The sequence below is a fragment of the Diabrotica undecimpunctata genome, chromosome 9 (genome assembly GCF_040954645.1).
Source record: "Diabrotica undecimpunctata isolate CICGRU chromosome 9, icDiaUnde3, whole genome shotgun sequence".
NCBI classification, from domain to species: Eukaryota; Metazoa; Arthropoda; class Insecta; order Coleoptera; family Chrysomelidae; genus Diabrotica; species Diabrotica undecimpunctata.
In genome coordinates, this window is record NC_092811.1 from 20917535 (window position 1) to 20933975 (window position 16441).

The window sequence follows — 16441 nt, forward strand, 5'->3', positions numbered from 1 at the left end:
GCGCGATGACTGGGTAGATTGAGTAGCTCAGAAGCCGCGTTCAAAGAACCGATATAAAGCCTCGGAAAATATACTAGTTAATAGAAAAATATCGCGAGTTACTTTTTGCATCACTTTTCAAGAGATTTTTAGTATTAATTTTATCATTTTGCCCACTCTACGGCAATATTTCTGAAACATACTTTCTTTTTAACTGTCCCAACATTCAGTGACATACATTATAATATTATACCACATGTTTTTTTACAGCTCCATTGCCTCCAATGTTACAGTCTTTGTTGTAATACCCTCTCGATATGTCTTACCAATACCAAAGAATATTACCTTAGAATTTCTCTATTATTTCGTCCAACATTTTACCGTTTTTTACCACATAGCACTACTGTTCGTAAAAACCATTAAAAGTCTCGAACAAGGAAGAGTTGAAAATGTAGCACTATTCCCGTTAGAGCAGCAATAGAGTGCATGAAAGAAAATAAAGCACCTCTACCAGACGGGGTGCTGGACCAAATACTAAAGATATCAGTAAAAGAAATACTGATTAAAGAGTGAAAGCCAGCGGAAGAATCAGTATCATAATGACCTATCTCCTTATTAAACAGTGTAGTGAAGTTATATAAAAAGCTAATAAAAAAATCTGGAAAAACTCAATGAATAAAGATAAATTATCTCGGAACATCAATGGAAGCGTAGATATAGCCAACTACGTAACGATTATAATCATCGAAGCTCTGAAGAATATAAAAATCACTGTAAAAAGTAACGTGGACTGTTTGTTTAATTTAAGAACATGGTTTAAGAAAACCTCAACGGAGCTGTTTCGAGCCGCAGCGAGCAAGGTCATGATTGCCAATATGATTTCCAACATCCGAAACGGATAGGAACCAGAAGAAGAAGAAGGACTGTTTTCTACGATGACGTCATAAACCGGATCTTAAAACAAATTGTAGAACCCTGCATTTGCAGGTGATCCCATTTACACAGAAAACTTGCAAATACCACCGCATGAAAGAAGACACGGGAGGCATAAGAAAAAATAATAGTAGATAATAAAAGGACTTAAGTACTAAAAAAAGATCTGATGAAAAGAGATTACGATATCCTGCAAATACAATGTATCTTCTAGGAGTCACATTGGAACCAAAAACTTACATTTGAATCCCATATGCACATGATAAAAAACTAAAAGGAGATCCAAACACTAGCTCTACTTATGCCAAACACAAAAGGCCCAAGTCACAGAAAAAGAGTCCTGGAAGGTGTGATACACTCCTATAATTGCGCCAGTACGAAAAGAAGTCATATCAAAAAGCACATACAAACAAGTTCGATATAAAGAGAACCGATCTCCAAAGTAATATGTGCATGCAGAACGGTTTCAACTAAACGAAAGCGGCACAAGTACTGGTAGCCTACTATACAGCTACCGATAAAGAAAAGCTCACGTCAATATGCAACAAGAAGTGAAATTTTGAAAAAATTGGCAAATGGTTGTCAGTATACAGAACAGATCATTTGTTGAAAGTTAGATGGTCGAGTAAATAAAAAATTGGAATAATGAATAGATGATCGTTATTTTGTCTTTAAAATCTGACTATTAAACAGGGAGGCATTGTTAACACAAACGTGATAACAAGGAGATGCATATCTCCCTGTTATAGATATAGAGTAGAGTATATATCTCTATATAGTAATCGATAACGAACCAGTTTAGAGATTAAAGTCGGGAGAGGAATGGGGCCAAGGATGTATCAGGTCTCCTGTTCTTCAGTGAATAAAGTGAATCAGTTTTTCAAGAATCACCAGAAGCTGAAAGTAATCAGAATAACTGAAACAACTGTCCACAACATAAGATTTCCGATGGTACAAGAAAAGGAGATAGTTAATCCTTCCAGGCAAATATTCGGAAAGCGAGGAATTGGGAGAAGAATATCATGGTTAAAAAACTTGAGAAAATGGTTCTCCACAACAACTAATCAATTTAAAGCATCAGTCAATAAAATATTTATAGTCAGGAAAAAATATGACAATTAAAATACTTAAGACGTATGAGAAAATACTAACACAGAAAATATGGAGAGATTCATTATTCAAGTAAAGGTAGAGGGCCAAAAAACACGAAGAAGATTTACAACAAGGCGGATTGACTAACTCACAGAAATCTACAAAACAACAATCACGACGACCACTATAGTGCCTGCGAGGGGTCAAGACTGAAGAGAGAGAGAATATTACTAAAGTTGTAGCAATCAACGAAATATGTCGATACAGTGATGTTTTAACATGTTTCGTAAATTAAAATCGATAATACGAGTACATCGTAATGTTACACGCTGTAAACAAACTGTAGAATACGTTAGAAGAAAAGGATAAGGCGGAAAATCCTCCAGTGCAGTAGGTGATAAGACTTATACACTTTAAAACAGACGTTAAACTGCAGAAATTAGTTGGAAAAAGCTTAAGAAACCAGAAGAAGTGAGTGTGAAATTAGAACTAGAATTAAAAAATCGGGTTTGGAGTCTTTTAGGTCAAAAAAACATACATACTACGAGTTATGTCAAAATTGAAATGTTGAAGATTGGGGTCAAGTTTTATTTATGGTATGACAATTGCTTCAGCGTAAACTCTGCTTTTCTGAAAGATCGACTAATGGGACGGAAACTGTGTCGACGTTTAAAAGAACAAAATGAACATTTTAGGCACAATTATTTTATTATGGTATGTGCTGATATGTTTAGTGGCTCCCACAAAGTATTTTTGATTATTTATTTGAATTATTTGTTTGGTGCGTCACTTTGTCCGTTCAAGATATTCTTAACATTCTGCGGTAAGCCTACGTTCGAAAACCTCAATTCTTTTGCACAATTAGTTAATGAAAATCCATGCTTAGTGCATGTACACACAAACTTTGTCAGACAAGGAAATTGTAGATTTTAATATAAAAAAATAACAAAGCAATATGATGTTCAACCTACAAACATAAACAAAAAGGAAAAAGTCAATTAACTAGCTTTGCCTCTTGATTTCAAATAACTTGCATATACTTTTTAAAATTTTTGTCCGGACATAAAATTATTAGTAAAGGAGCACAATCTTGAAAAAAACTTTGCATTAATTACTATTAACATATAATTTGTAGAAAACTGATTAGCTGATGTTCATTAGGTTTAATGAGTTCAAAGTAGTTTGCTAAGTATATATACTAACATCCTTTATTGAACCAAATATTTATATTTCTGTTGAAAAGCGATAAAAATTGTATTTGCGAGAGTTTGCAATATATCTATAAATGTTCCAGTACATGACCTAGATTAAAAAAGAGTTAAATTGGTGATTCCAATCCTGGAAAAGTGCTTAACTATAGCGTTTTAGGTGACACTACATGTGAAAGGTAAAAAAAATTAAATGTAAGAAAATTGGAAAAAGAATTAAAATTAGAAATATGCTTTATTGTCACTGAAAATTGTACAATTTTATGGACAAAGCTTACAAAAAGTCAGAAAATAACAATTAAAATTTTCTGAAATTATATAAATCGTCAATATCACAAAATAAAAGATAATAAAATATTCAATCCATTGCAAAATTTAAATAAATTGTAAATTGCACAATAAAACCTTACGAATAATAAGTTGAAGTTGCTGCATTTGATACCCATATACAGGGTGTTTCAAAAAAAGGTAACCCCGTCTCTAGGGTAGGTAAAAAACTGAAAAATAATTGGGGTTTGCTTAGTAAAAAATTTTTTTATTTTGCCGAAACTACTGACAACATTGTAATGAAATTTTATACGAATATGTTTTGGAAGCTGATACATCCCATGAATTTGTTTTTATATCTGATTCTCATAGAGGGCGCTAGTTACACGGATCGTATTAAGTATTAGTCAATATAACATTTTTAAGAGTATAATTATTAATTAAAATTTAAAGTAAACTTAAACATCATTCAATTTTACACGAAAAAGGTACTCTTGGTAAAACTCGATACTGTGTACCGTTTTCGGAATATTTTGATTTGAAAATTATGAAGTAATAACTGATGATGGTAGTAATGATAAAGTTCTAATAGGTATACCTCTATTTTCTCCAAGTGTGCCATGGAAATCTGACATTTATTGATTGTTATGACGATAAATCAACAATAATTAGAGTTTTGAAACCTTGTTATTTGTAAAATCAAATCAAAATGTACTCAAATGTTGAAAACACTGACATGTTATTAACCTTAGGCGAATGTTTAGGATGTTCTAGTGCAGCTGTGACACGTTATGCAGAAAAGTTTCCTAGAAGAAACTTACCAAGTAAAAAAAACATTTAGAGCCGTTGAACGACGTTGTCGAGAAACTGGGAATGTGAAACCAAATAAAATAAATTCTGGTAGACCAAGAACAACAAGAACAATTAATAAAGAAAATAATATTTTAAATTTACTTGATCAAGATCCAACAGTTAGCGTAAGGAATATAGCAAGACAAACAAATACTTCTTCTTCAAGTACTTGGCGGATAGTGAAAGAACAGCAATTACATCCTTATCATTACAGACAAGTCCAAGAGCTCTTGCCAGATGATCTACCGGTTAGAGTGGATTTTTGTGAAACATTGCAACAAAGGACAGCCCACAATCCAAATTTTTTAAAATGCATTCTTTTTACGGACGAGGCCACCTTTACGCGACAAGGTATGTTTAACTCCCATAATGCACACTACTGGTGTGATGAGAATCCACGAGTCAAAAGGGTATCACATTACCAACACTCATTTAAAGTTAATGTTTGGGCAGCAATTTTAGGTAACAAATTAATAGGTTATCATATTCTACCTGGAAATTTAAATGGTGATATGTATCTTAATTTTTTAAACAATTCCTTATTCGAGATATTAGAAGATTTAACGCTAAACGAGCGAAGATTTTTATTTTTTATGCACGATGGAGCTCCACCACACTTTGTAGAAGGTGTCGTAATTGGTTGAGTAATCATTTTCCGAATCGATGGATTGGTAGAGGTGCAGAAGCTCCGATTCATTGGCCTCCTCGGTCATGCGATTTTAACAAATAATTTTCACAAATTTAATTACAATGTTGCCAGTAGTTTCGGCAAAATCGTAAAAAATGCGTAAATTTTTTTTTCTTCAACTGTATCTTGCCCTGTATCTTGAAACCGGATGGCGTTACAAAAATTTTTTACTAAGCAAACCCCAATTATTTTTCAGTTTTTTACCTACCCTAGAGACGGGGTTACCTTTTTTTGGAAGACCCTGTATATAAAAATACTTTAGTTATTTGTACATAAAATACTGCAAATTCTTAGTTATTCACTAAGAAACTCTTGTAATAGAAAATAGAAAATGTTGTATAGTTTTTCTTGCAGAATATAGAGAGATATCTTTGCTAACTCAGTGGATGGGATCGGTAAATAAACATCAAAGGTTGAATTTCTGGTAGTCATGATTAGGTCTTGCTGAAAAACATGTGGGTGTTAACGAATTAAGCAAACAGTTTCTAAAATATATAAAGAGGGAAGTGTTAAAATCCCGTGATTTTTGCAGCAGCTTCTGCAATGAGTTGTTCTTCTGAGTTCAAACAGATTCCGTGTTGCTCTTTTTTGTAATTTAAAAGAGCATCAGATTGGATAGCCGTACTAGAACCCCAAAAAGGAAGACCATATCGAAAATGAGACTCGAACAAAGAAAAATATGTTATTTTGGAAAATGCTGGAAGAACAAAGCGATATAAAGGGCCCATTTAAGGCTGCTGTAAGTTTCGAGATGTGGTGCTACCCTCGAATGCTGAAGATACGTTGGTTTGAAAGAGTCACAAACTTTGAACTAATGCGAAGGATAGGAAAAGACACAGAAATTTTGTCAACGATCAAACGAAGAAAACTCGAATATTTGGGTCACCTGATGAGAGGACATAAATACGCATTACTTCAAAATATAATGCAAGGAAAAATAGAAGGTAAACGGAATCCAGGCCGTAGAAGAATGTCATGGTTGCGTAATTTGAGAGATTGGTTTGGCTGTACCACTAATGAACTCTTTAGGTCAGCTGTAAACAAGGTCAGGATAGCCTTGATGATTTCCAATCTCAGATAGGAGTGGCACAAGAAGAAGAAGAACTATGAACTGCAGATTAGATGAAACTTCACTCTATGAAGTTTCAATTCATGTTATTTTATCCCCATAGACATGTACTCATACAGTAGGAAGTACTTGAAATTGTTATTTATATATAACATTTATAGATTTATTATTTAGCTATTGTTAAGTTTGATATTTTTAGGAAAACTATAGTTGTCTATTTAACATATTGCGCTCTTATATTTTTACTTCTATTCCTGAATCTTTTTAAGATCTTTGACAATGTGTTAACCTAATGTTAACACTTAACTCACATCCTCCTCCATTTCTTATGTAAATTTTGTCTGATTTTTTTCTCCAAACTAACCCCAATAGTTGCAAATTAAAACAGTATTTGTATGGCTAGTTCCACTGATTAACATATTCGCTAAATGAGTTTCTACGAAATGCAAAGAGAACATACTTCTTCCTAAAACCATTACAGATCGTTGACTTGTATTCTTTCAAATGTGTCAACACGACTGTATACGGATGTGACTACGAAATTTGCAAATATTTAACAAAGCATAAAACGCCTTTTTTACTTCAGTTATTTATCTACACTGACCGACGAAAGAAGCAAATCATCAGTAACCTATAGTTGAGGAGGTGTTTGTTTGAAATGGTATTTGGTTTTACCTAATATATTTCATGAGAATTAAACACAATTAAAATACAATTATTAAATAGTACTTTCATTACTTGAGACCATCGCAAAATTGTTATGCATTACGTATTGTCAACAATGGTTTACCACAGGGTTCTAGTCATATCCTTTTTAATATCTCTACGACAAATTTGCACGATATGTTCGATGGAAATAATAATGCTATACAATACGCTTATGATATTTGTATATGTGTTTCCATAAGATCTCTAATGTATAGTGTATGAAGCATTGGTTGATCGATTTGGGTGTTAAAATAAGTCAAAATATTATAATCTAACAAATAAAACAATGAAAACTTTTTCAACACTTCCACAAAATTTATTTTAAATTATTATCACTACAGCTGTTTCGGGCAGAGTGCCTTTCCCAAGTGATCTATTTTTGGTATGCGTTTAAATTTTATACTCTTCAACTGAATAGGATGAGGAGGAGAGAACCTGCCTATCTCTGTATTTTTTAATTTGTCAATTTCCATAGATTCTAATGCGTAAGGCCTTTATTTTGAATGGGAAGAATTCGAAATTGGTCAATAAAATAATGTTTATGGTCTAGAAGGTGAAAAACGTATCTAATTTGGTTTTTCTATTATTGAAAGGCGTTTTATGTTTTGCTATACGTTTGTTAAAATTTCTACCTGTTTGACCGATGTAAGTTTTTGGGCACTCGCCACATTTAAGTTCGCACATATACCACTGTTTAAGCGTTTTTTCTGTTGAGTCTTGTTGTTCTTAATATATTTACTAAGTGTTAGTTGAAAACTGGTGTTATTCCTTTCTTTTTTGTGTTTCACTATTTTTGTTGATATCTTGTCTGTATTGTAATCGAGCAGAAGGTACTGAGTTTTTCTCTGGTGGAGGAAATACTAATGCACTAGCTTTCAGAGTATTTTGGTCAACGGAAATAGCATTAATAATATTAGATATGCGGACGATACGGTTATATTTGCAAGTGACATGGAAGATCTACAGTACATAATATAACATGGATACAATGGATGTGAAAGGTACGGTAAATGATATTCTCAAAAAAACCACAAAATGTAGATAACTTGATCATCAATAATACAACGGTCGAAAGAGTAACAATATATAAATATTTAGGAACGTGGCTAACCGAAGATAGAGATCAAACAAAAGAAATCAGAACTAGAATAGAAATGGCAAGAAACACGTTCATAAAATTGAAGAACTTACTTTGCAACCGTAACCATAATCTAGAGATCCGCACAAGAATGCTACGTTGTTACGTTTTTTCTACTTTACTACACGGCATGGAAGCGTGGACAATAAAACAGTCTGAAATCAAAAAAATAAACTCCTTTGAGATGTGGTGCTACAGAAGAATCCACAGAATATTGTGGACTGAAAAAGTAACTAATATAGAGGTGTTACAAAGAATGAAGAAAAAATGTGAAGTCATAAAAACTGTCAAAATTAGAAAGATTCAATATCTGGGTCATATAATGAGGGGGCGAGAAGTACGTATTACTTAGATTAATTATGCAAGGGAAGATACAAGGGAAGAGAAACCCAGGACGACGTAAAATATCCTGGCTAAGAAATTTGAGAGAGTGGTTCGGTTGCAGCTCATTAGAATTATTCAGAAGCGCGGCCAATAAAATTAAAATAGCGATGATGATTTCCAACCTCCGATAGGAGAAGGAACCTAAAGAAGAAGAAGCTTTCAGAGTAAACAATGTAACGAAATATGTTGCCTACCACATGGGTATTGCTATAAGCGGTTGCAAATTGGGACAGAAGCTACTGGGGGTAGAGATAGGGCAAGCAAAATAAACGATACTTATGCGAACGGCTCTCAGGGTTTATTTGGAGTAGCTGGGTCGTGGATAAGTTGAATGGCAAGGGGGTTGAGATTGTGGCAACTAAAAAAATGAAACAAAAGGATACTTACATGAATCTCCTGGAACAAATGGGCAAAAAAACAACAGGAATGGCACAAATTACTAGATTAATAGTTACAAAGATTTATACCAAAAATAACAAAGAAGAAAAAACTTACTAAGTATGTCCTATCCGTTTACAAACTCTGTTTACAAGTGGGAGGGGCTACAAAAAATTGTTACAAATAAAGAAATATCTTTAAAATGAAACTATTCATAGAGAGGTTAACCTTCTTTAAAAAACCAAAACAAATTAATGTCAAAAATAATAAAACGAGCTGTCATACGTCAACATTAAATTTAAAACAGAACAATTAAAATGACAGATAACCACGCCCTAAGACATATATTTTTAATTATTACAAATTCTTTACAAATCATTATGAAAGCAATTATTATTATTAAAAAAAATGTCTATCGTTACTTTACAATTTAAAACAAAAAAGTTACCTTGATTTCACAAAAAAATAGACTAAAACTTCTGGGGTTAGAACTGGAATTACTAAAATTTCTGGGGGTAGAACTGGGGTTAAACTCTCAGCCACACGAACAAAAGGACTGCTTCTATGATCTGGAACGACGACTAGGGACAAACAAAACGAGGATGAAAACAACGATTCTTCCAAACCTCACTTAAAACTTTAAACTGTAACTATCGACTTCATACTGCTACACATTTTCCCATGAAAAAAGGACGAAAAACGAAGATATTACAAATTTGAAGAAAAAATTGGACTAAACGCTGGAAGCAATTGTCTCTGACAACGCCTCAGCGAAAGTGAGTGAATTCTTAAAAATCCTTCACTTCCCAACTTAGTATAAACAAAACACTAAACGGGAATATTTATTTAAAACGCAATATCGAGCGGCTTAACAATCAAAGAATACCGAGGAAATAACCATCTGTAAAATAATAAACAAACTCTAAAATGGTTTATTTTAACTCGGCGACGCTAAGAGGAATTGAAAGAATTCGGTGTTTTAATACGTACGAATAGAAAATAAAATACACTAAAAATATTCTTTGGTGTTTGAATACATATACGAGGGGATTTCAAAATATGTCAAGGAATTTACAATGCTACAACAACAACTTAAGCAAATATACATATAATAAACAAGAGGCAAAAGAAGAACACTTCAGTAGTGTTTTACAAACTTAAATGTGGAGACTGTCCAAAAACTTACATCGGTCAAACTGGTAGAACTTTTAACATACGTACAGCAGACCACAAAAGGGCTTTCAATAATAACAACAGATTCTTCGTATGCACTTCACTTCCTAGCTCATAATCATTAGAATCTGTGGGAATTAACAAAATAAAAATACAGACATAATACTGAATGATTAACTTGAGACAGTTCTCCACTTCTCTACCCATTCAGTTAAATACTATAAAGTGTAAACACAGACTAAAAATAAATTACTTGAGAAAGGCACTCTGGTCGAAACAGCTGTAGTGATAATAATTTAAAATACATTTTGTGGAGTGTGAAAACAAAAGTTTTCAGTGTTTTTTTTTTGTTAATAAAATGAATTTCCATCAAGTAACGGTCGAATCTATCACAATTTATATAACCCTGCTAACTAGATAAATAAAAGAACAATATTTAATAAGGATATTATTGAGGCTATACACAGAAATTTTAAGTTACAAAGATCGACAGCCTTCCAAAATACAGTATCTCGTTTTTGATGATAGTATCCGCCACAATCGGAGTGTAGAGACCGGATTGACCAAGCGAACTAAAGAAATTAAAGTATATTGAAAGACCAGTAAAAGACTAAACTGAGAAATAAAAACCTGATCAATAATACATAAGAAGTTTATGATTTTTTAAGATAATTTCTAAATGAGAATAAAAATCAAAAGTATACAAACTGAAATTCCATTTCAGCTGCCCCAAGTAGAAACACTGTATATCCATTTTTTTCAAAATCACTTTTATCGCATTTTGGGATATAACATTCTATATTACCTACCACTTACGAAGGAACAAAAAAATCCCTTTACCAATTTAAAACACGTTATATCCATATTCCCAAGTATAAACACTGTATATACGAGATATACAGCGTTTTTATTTAGTTTTGGGATTTACAGAGATTTACCGTGGGAATCATAGAGTTTACATTCGCCAAGACCGTTGAAGTTGAAATCATCAAAATTTTTTTTTAGTGGTTTGTTAGTTTGTGTTGAAGTGAAGTACAAATTTGTCTGTAAAATTATAGTTTATTGCATTAGTTATTTAAAATACACTTTTAAATGTCTGCTGTTACTGATTAGTTTTCAAATATGAATAAAAATACAAGATTTCAGTTAATACTAGACATGTGTCGAAATCAGAACAAGAACGACTGGGGAGAATCATCCACAAATGATACTCAAAGGTAAAAAAATTTTTTACAGATAATATAGAATTTTATTCTCATTATTGTTTTGGTTTTAGGGACGAGCAATCGATTTATTTCAAAGCTGATAGCAATAATGGTTACCCTCAAGAGATTGATGAAATGCTTAGACTTGATTTAGAGCTTTCATCTTCAGATGAGGATAGTGATGATAGCATTACCGACCCAAATTACCAACCTGACTCGAAGCCTGGAAATGTGACTGATCATTCAAATTTGACATTTGAAAGCATACCTAATGAATGACAAGTCACTAAAAAAAGAGACAAATGTCAGCTATAGAAAAAAGTAGAGATAACAAAAATAAACATCCCATTTTTTCTAGATGCACTGCGAAGTGTAAGAAGTCTTGTTGGGAGTTCAGCGAAGAATGTTTAGCAGATATTTGGAATGCATATTGGGACGCAGATTATACAACTTGAAGGCTGTGGCTTACCAAATGGGTTTCATTCAGATCTGTTTTGCGTAGAAGAGTTCCAGTAGCTGCTAATAATGTATATAAGAAAAATGAAACAAGATTATTTTATTTACGTAAAAAATGTAACACCGAATTTCTGTCAGAATGCAAACTATTTTTACTCAATACATTTGGTTATACCAGTGATTCAGTTATCAATGAATTATCATATGCTATCAAAAAGGAGCTGCTTAATGCATATGTAAAGGAAAATCGAGGTAAAAAATTCAGTAACGTCTGTGACAGGCTCATAATAGTAAATCATATACACTCTTATAATCCCTGCGTTAGTCATTACCGCCGAAAAATGCTCCTTTCACTAGATATTTTGCCGTCAAATTTAACAGTTGCTTCAATGTTTAATAACTTCAGATTAAAGAACCCAGGTATATATATGTAAAATTAAAATTTACTGAAAATGATGAAGACAATGAAAATATCTTTACACATGCCTCAAATGGATTCATGATCTGACTGTTTAGATTACAAAAACTTTGTAGAAGCAAGCAGCACATGCATAGATAATTCGGTTGTATCTTCTACCAAAAAAGGTCAATGGGAGGCACACAAAAAAACGCATATGATGCTAATAGATGGTTTGGCATGAAGTATTTGGCGGTCGTGATGCTTCTAATATCATCGATGCAATATATGCCTTAATTAAAGAAGAGCGTGATAGGAACAATTTTGTTTTTTGGGCAGATGCCCAAAATAAAAACTGGTATTTGTTTACTGCATTAGCGATTATGGTAAATAATGATACCCATACCTCTCATGTAAACAACATAACATTCAAATATCTTACCAAAAGTCATACACACATGCTGATGGTGTTCATGGCAACATTGAGCAACAAATTAAAAAAGCACGAGATGTATTTGACTTTCAAGATTAATTGTCTGTTATAAGACAATCACGAAAAAATTTAAATGTACTTCAAGAACAAACTTCATTCGAATGACCAAAAAAGAAACAACAACTCAAAAGGGAGATGAAAATGATCCTTTGAAAACATTTTTAATAAATCTCGTAGAAGCTAACTTTTCACAAGGCTGTAGCTCTCTTAAACTCAAAACCAGTTTCGAAGATGAAAACTATCAGGGGCTTGAATTTTTGCAAATAAGGTTCGTGGTGTCAAATTTTCCGCAGAATACCAACGTACGAGGTATACGTAAAAGCAAAAAAAGATGAAATAATACAGAAACTTATTCCTTTGATGTCTGAGAACAGAAGATCGTTTTAGCTTAATTTGTCGGTCTCCGAAGACCGAGACAGTAGTGGACGAACTCCTCCGTAACTGTGGATTGCAGCAGTTACAGAACAATGACTATTAAAATGTTTTTAAACCATTATTAAACCATGGTTATATTTGTTAAATTAACGTGAATACAGTATAACTTGTATTACTTAATGTCTTTACAAATTGAAATGTTTTATTTTATATTTTTAGGTTTCCCAAATAAAAACATTGTATGTGTTCAAATCCTATTCAGGAAATAAAATACAGACATTAAAATATTTACTAAAAAACATTTTTATGCTATGTTAATGTGTGTTCACTTTTATTTCAAACAAAATAGAAATTTGAAAAGTTGAGTCCTTTACGTTTCCTGCTCTGGTGAACAATTTTCAAATTTGCGCTTACAGTGTTTCTACTTGGGACAGCTGATTTATGTATGGATGGACAAAGAATAAAAGAAACGCAGAAAAGTGAATTTTTAATAGATCATAAGATAAGAAAAAGCAAAAAGAAACTCAGAAGAAAAATAGACAAACTATATTACACCTATACAAAACGTAGATTGGCACAAGACTAGTGAACTAAAGAAATAAACTAAAAAAATGGTTTCAGTATAAATAGGCTGGAAATGCCGCGAAAATTATTAATACGAAAACGTAAGACAGCTTAAGAAAAAGTCAAACATCGAAAAGAGGAGCGTTCAAACCGGCAACTCAATCCAATCGTCTTTAATATTACAATAAAAAAATTATTAAATTATCTATTCTAATAAGTATAATTTTGGTTTAAAATTTAGAGAAACTACATGGGAAAGTTTTTGAAATTAAAACAATATTTAACAATTCAAAATTAATCAAGTTTTTAGATAATTTTAAAACAAGCATGTGTTTTGCCGGCAAAATGTTATAATTTAATCTTCTGATCATGCTTATCACAAAATATACGCGCAAAACTATACGTAAAATGGATATTTAAGATTAGAAAAGTGTAAACTCATAAAATAAAATAAATGATGCAGTTTCAAAAACGTACCCACTAGTTAGATCCAGTAAGAACACATCCAGAACGCACATACTTCCCGGGCACATCGTACTCCACGACTGGCTTGGTTGACTCAGCTCACGAGTTACAAGGGCAGTATCAACGGTTCGCCGGTACTATTATTTGCTTTTGACTTATACGGGGCGCACGTTATCACTTCGGTGAATTTGATAGCCACACTTTTTTAAAAAGCTCGTTATATCGCCTGTCTCTCTCTACCGGAATAGATAAAGCTTAATATCAAACAACGCGGAGATTAGAAAACGGTCTTAGAAACGGCCAAAGAGATTTTTTGTTCTTATATTTTAGTGTTCACGCTTTATTTCTGTACGGCGACAATTCGAATCGTATATGAACTTTGTTTTGAAGGATATTAGAGCGATAAGTCAGTCCGGTATCCCCACCCAGATGTCGCGTTTGCTTAATACTCGTTATGGTTAAATGAAGGTAGGTTAATAATGCTTGGTGATAATATGTACTTTTTAAAGCCAGCAAATGAAATTATGTACAAAAATAACTGATAAGTGGCGGTTAATATAGGTTTTCGGAAATAATTGATAAAAACTTCAATTGTATATTTAATTACTACACCTTTATATATTTAGAAATCAAAGTCAAAATTCTGATTGTTAAATGTATTTAATACCTTACTATTTAGATTGAGAATTTAAAATTTGTATTTAGCAGTGTCCTCATGACACTAGAGAACCGTAATATTGCTTTCACTCATTATTGGATGTAATATTGCCTAATTGCCTAGAATCGATTTCGTTCGAGTCTTCCTGGTTCCAGGTTTCTTTCTTGGAGAGTACTTTATACAGGGTGCGCCAAAGCTCAGGCTTATTATATTATTATAATATATGGATACACCAGTTCCAAAGTGTAACAAGTCAGAAATCATTAGTTACGAGAAAACCAGTAAAATCTTTTCTCCAACACGTTTGTGTCAGATAATTTTATTATTCTGTTAATATAATAACAATCGACATTTTATTAATTTTCAAGAGATACAAGCTAAACTATGATGTTGTTAAAAAAGAAATATATACATATATAATAAGTAATTTGAAGGTATTTGTCTAGTTGTTACACTTTGGAACTAAAGATTTTTCATATTTCATTGAAAGTTCAAATTAGATATGAGATTTGTTTAAATAAAACAAAACAAATAAAACGTATGGTTCTATATTTACTAAATATACTACAAAACCTTAATTTATTAATCTGATATGTTTTCTTCGTCTACCGTTGTGGAGGCTACAGGAAGGCCGTAATAAAAATCCCAATATGGTCTTGGGATTGGCCCAGAATTGCACAAAGAAATCAGGTCTTTTTCGTTAAAGGTGAAATACCTGGTGGATAGCTATAAGCAGGGTTTAGCTTAATGTTTACTCGCTGTCCTCTTGTTCTCCAATCAACATTTATACTTTTGAATTCTTTCTCGAAAAATGATTTTTTTGATATAGTGTGTGTCTAAAATATTCAATGTATTGTTGAAATAGGTTTTACAGACTCTAATTTCATTTTTATGTAAATTGAAACAGTATCCATAATTAAATGTCCTTGTATTTCCAGGCTGCTTTGTAGAATATTTAGGCCAGATAGGTTTAAGATTTTTGACTAAGAAGTCCCGTTGTCTGTTGATGTCTGATAAACTGTTGCCTCTCTTCGTCAGTTATTTTATCCTTGCACTTTATGGGCTGAAATCTCTTTCCCAGCAGAATTTGTAAAAGCTTGCCCAGAATTGCGCATATTTCTTATATTCTTATACACATCATTATTGTCAGACTCATCCAAGTTAGACGTTTGACTTCCTGTTTCGTTATCACTTGGTGGCTCTTCTTCACTGTCACTTTCAGTTTCATCAGGTTGCTGAGCTACAACACTTTTTCTTCAGTTTGGTTCGCTTAATATTTCGCCTGGATGGTACAGCACAATATCTTTTTTCCTTTAGATAATGTACCAAAAGATTGTCGATTTTGGTCCTCTATTTCTTCATCTTCTCTAAGTAACTTATTTAAAACTTTCTCGGGGGAGAAAGGGTAAATTCCCGTGGCTGCAAAGGATTAAACAATAATTCGTTTTATAGCGCTGTTTTCGTCCTCTGTTTTTGTTTTTTTGTCCATGTGCTAAAGCGTAGTGTTCAACAAGTTTGCGATATAAAGCGACGTTGTCAACCGTTTGTTAAGATTCTTGGATTTCAGGGAAAATTAAAATATTCAGAACCATTCGCAATATATCAATTTCGCACCTTTGGATCAATTTCACCACATTTTACTGTATATTTTTTAAAAATATGTAGAGTTTCGTATTAGAGTTGGGGCCTGCGTAGCGCAAGCGGTAGGATGCTTGCCTCGCAAGCCGGTGGTCCGGGGTTCGAATCCTACCGCCGGCAAGAACATCTAGACATTTTAAAAATGTCTATAGGCCCCAGGTCGACTCAGCCTGAATAAAAATGAGTACCTTGGGTAAAACCAGGGGTAATAATAGACGGTTGAAGCGTAGCACTGGCCATGTTACCTTCCTTGTATACCGTAGGCCCTAGATATAGCAGACTACCCTGCTATACTCCCAAAGCCGCGACAGCGGTATAAAA

At 32.9% G+C, this 16441-nt stretch overlaps 2 protein-coding genes across 6 annotated transcripts in view; one reads left to right on the forward strand and one right to left on the reverse strand.

The window, feature by feature from the left end:
- Positions 1-16441, forward strand: part of LOC140449647 (guanylate kinase) — a 202127-nt gene that overhangs the window by 136021 nt on the left and 49665 nt on the right. The window contains exon 1 of one of the 3 annotated variants that reach the window (XM_072542914.1): positions 14154-14292. The exons of the other annotated variants lie outside the window; for them this stretch is intronic. The gene's annotated coding sequence lies outside the window, so the exon portion shown is untranslated. Of the gene's footprint in view, positions 1-14153; positions 14293-16441 lie in introns of those variants that run through there. 3 annotated transcript variants of the gene reach the window in all.
- LOC140449644 (uncharacterized) overlaps positions 1-16441 on the reverse strand; it is a 197524-nt gene that overhangs the window by 33278 nt on the left and 147805 nt on the right. Inside the window, exon 1 of one of the 3 annotated variants that reach the window (XM_072542894.1) lies at positions 13837-13989. The exons of the other annotated variants lie outside the window; for them this stretch is intronic. The gene's annotated coding sequence lies outside the window, so the exon portion shown is untranslated. Of the gene's footprint in view, positions 1-13836; positions 13990-16441 lie in introns of those variants that run through there. 3 annotated transcript variants of the gene reach the window in all.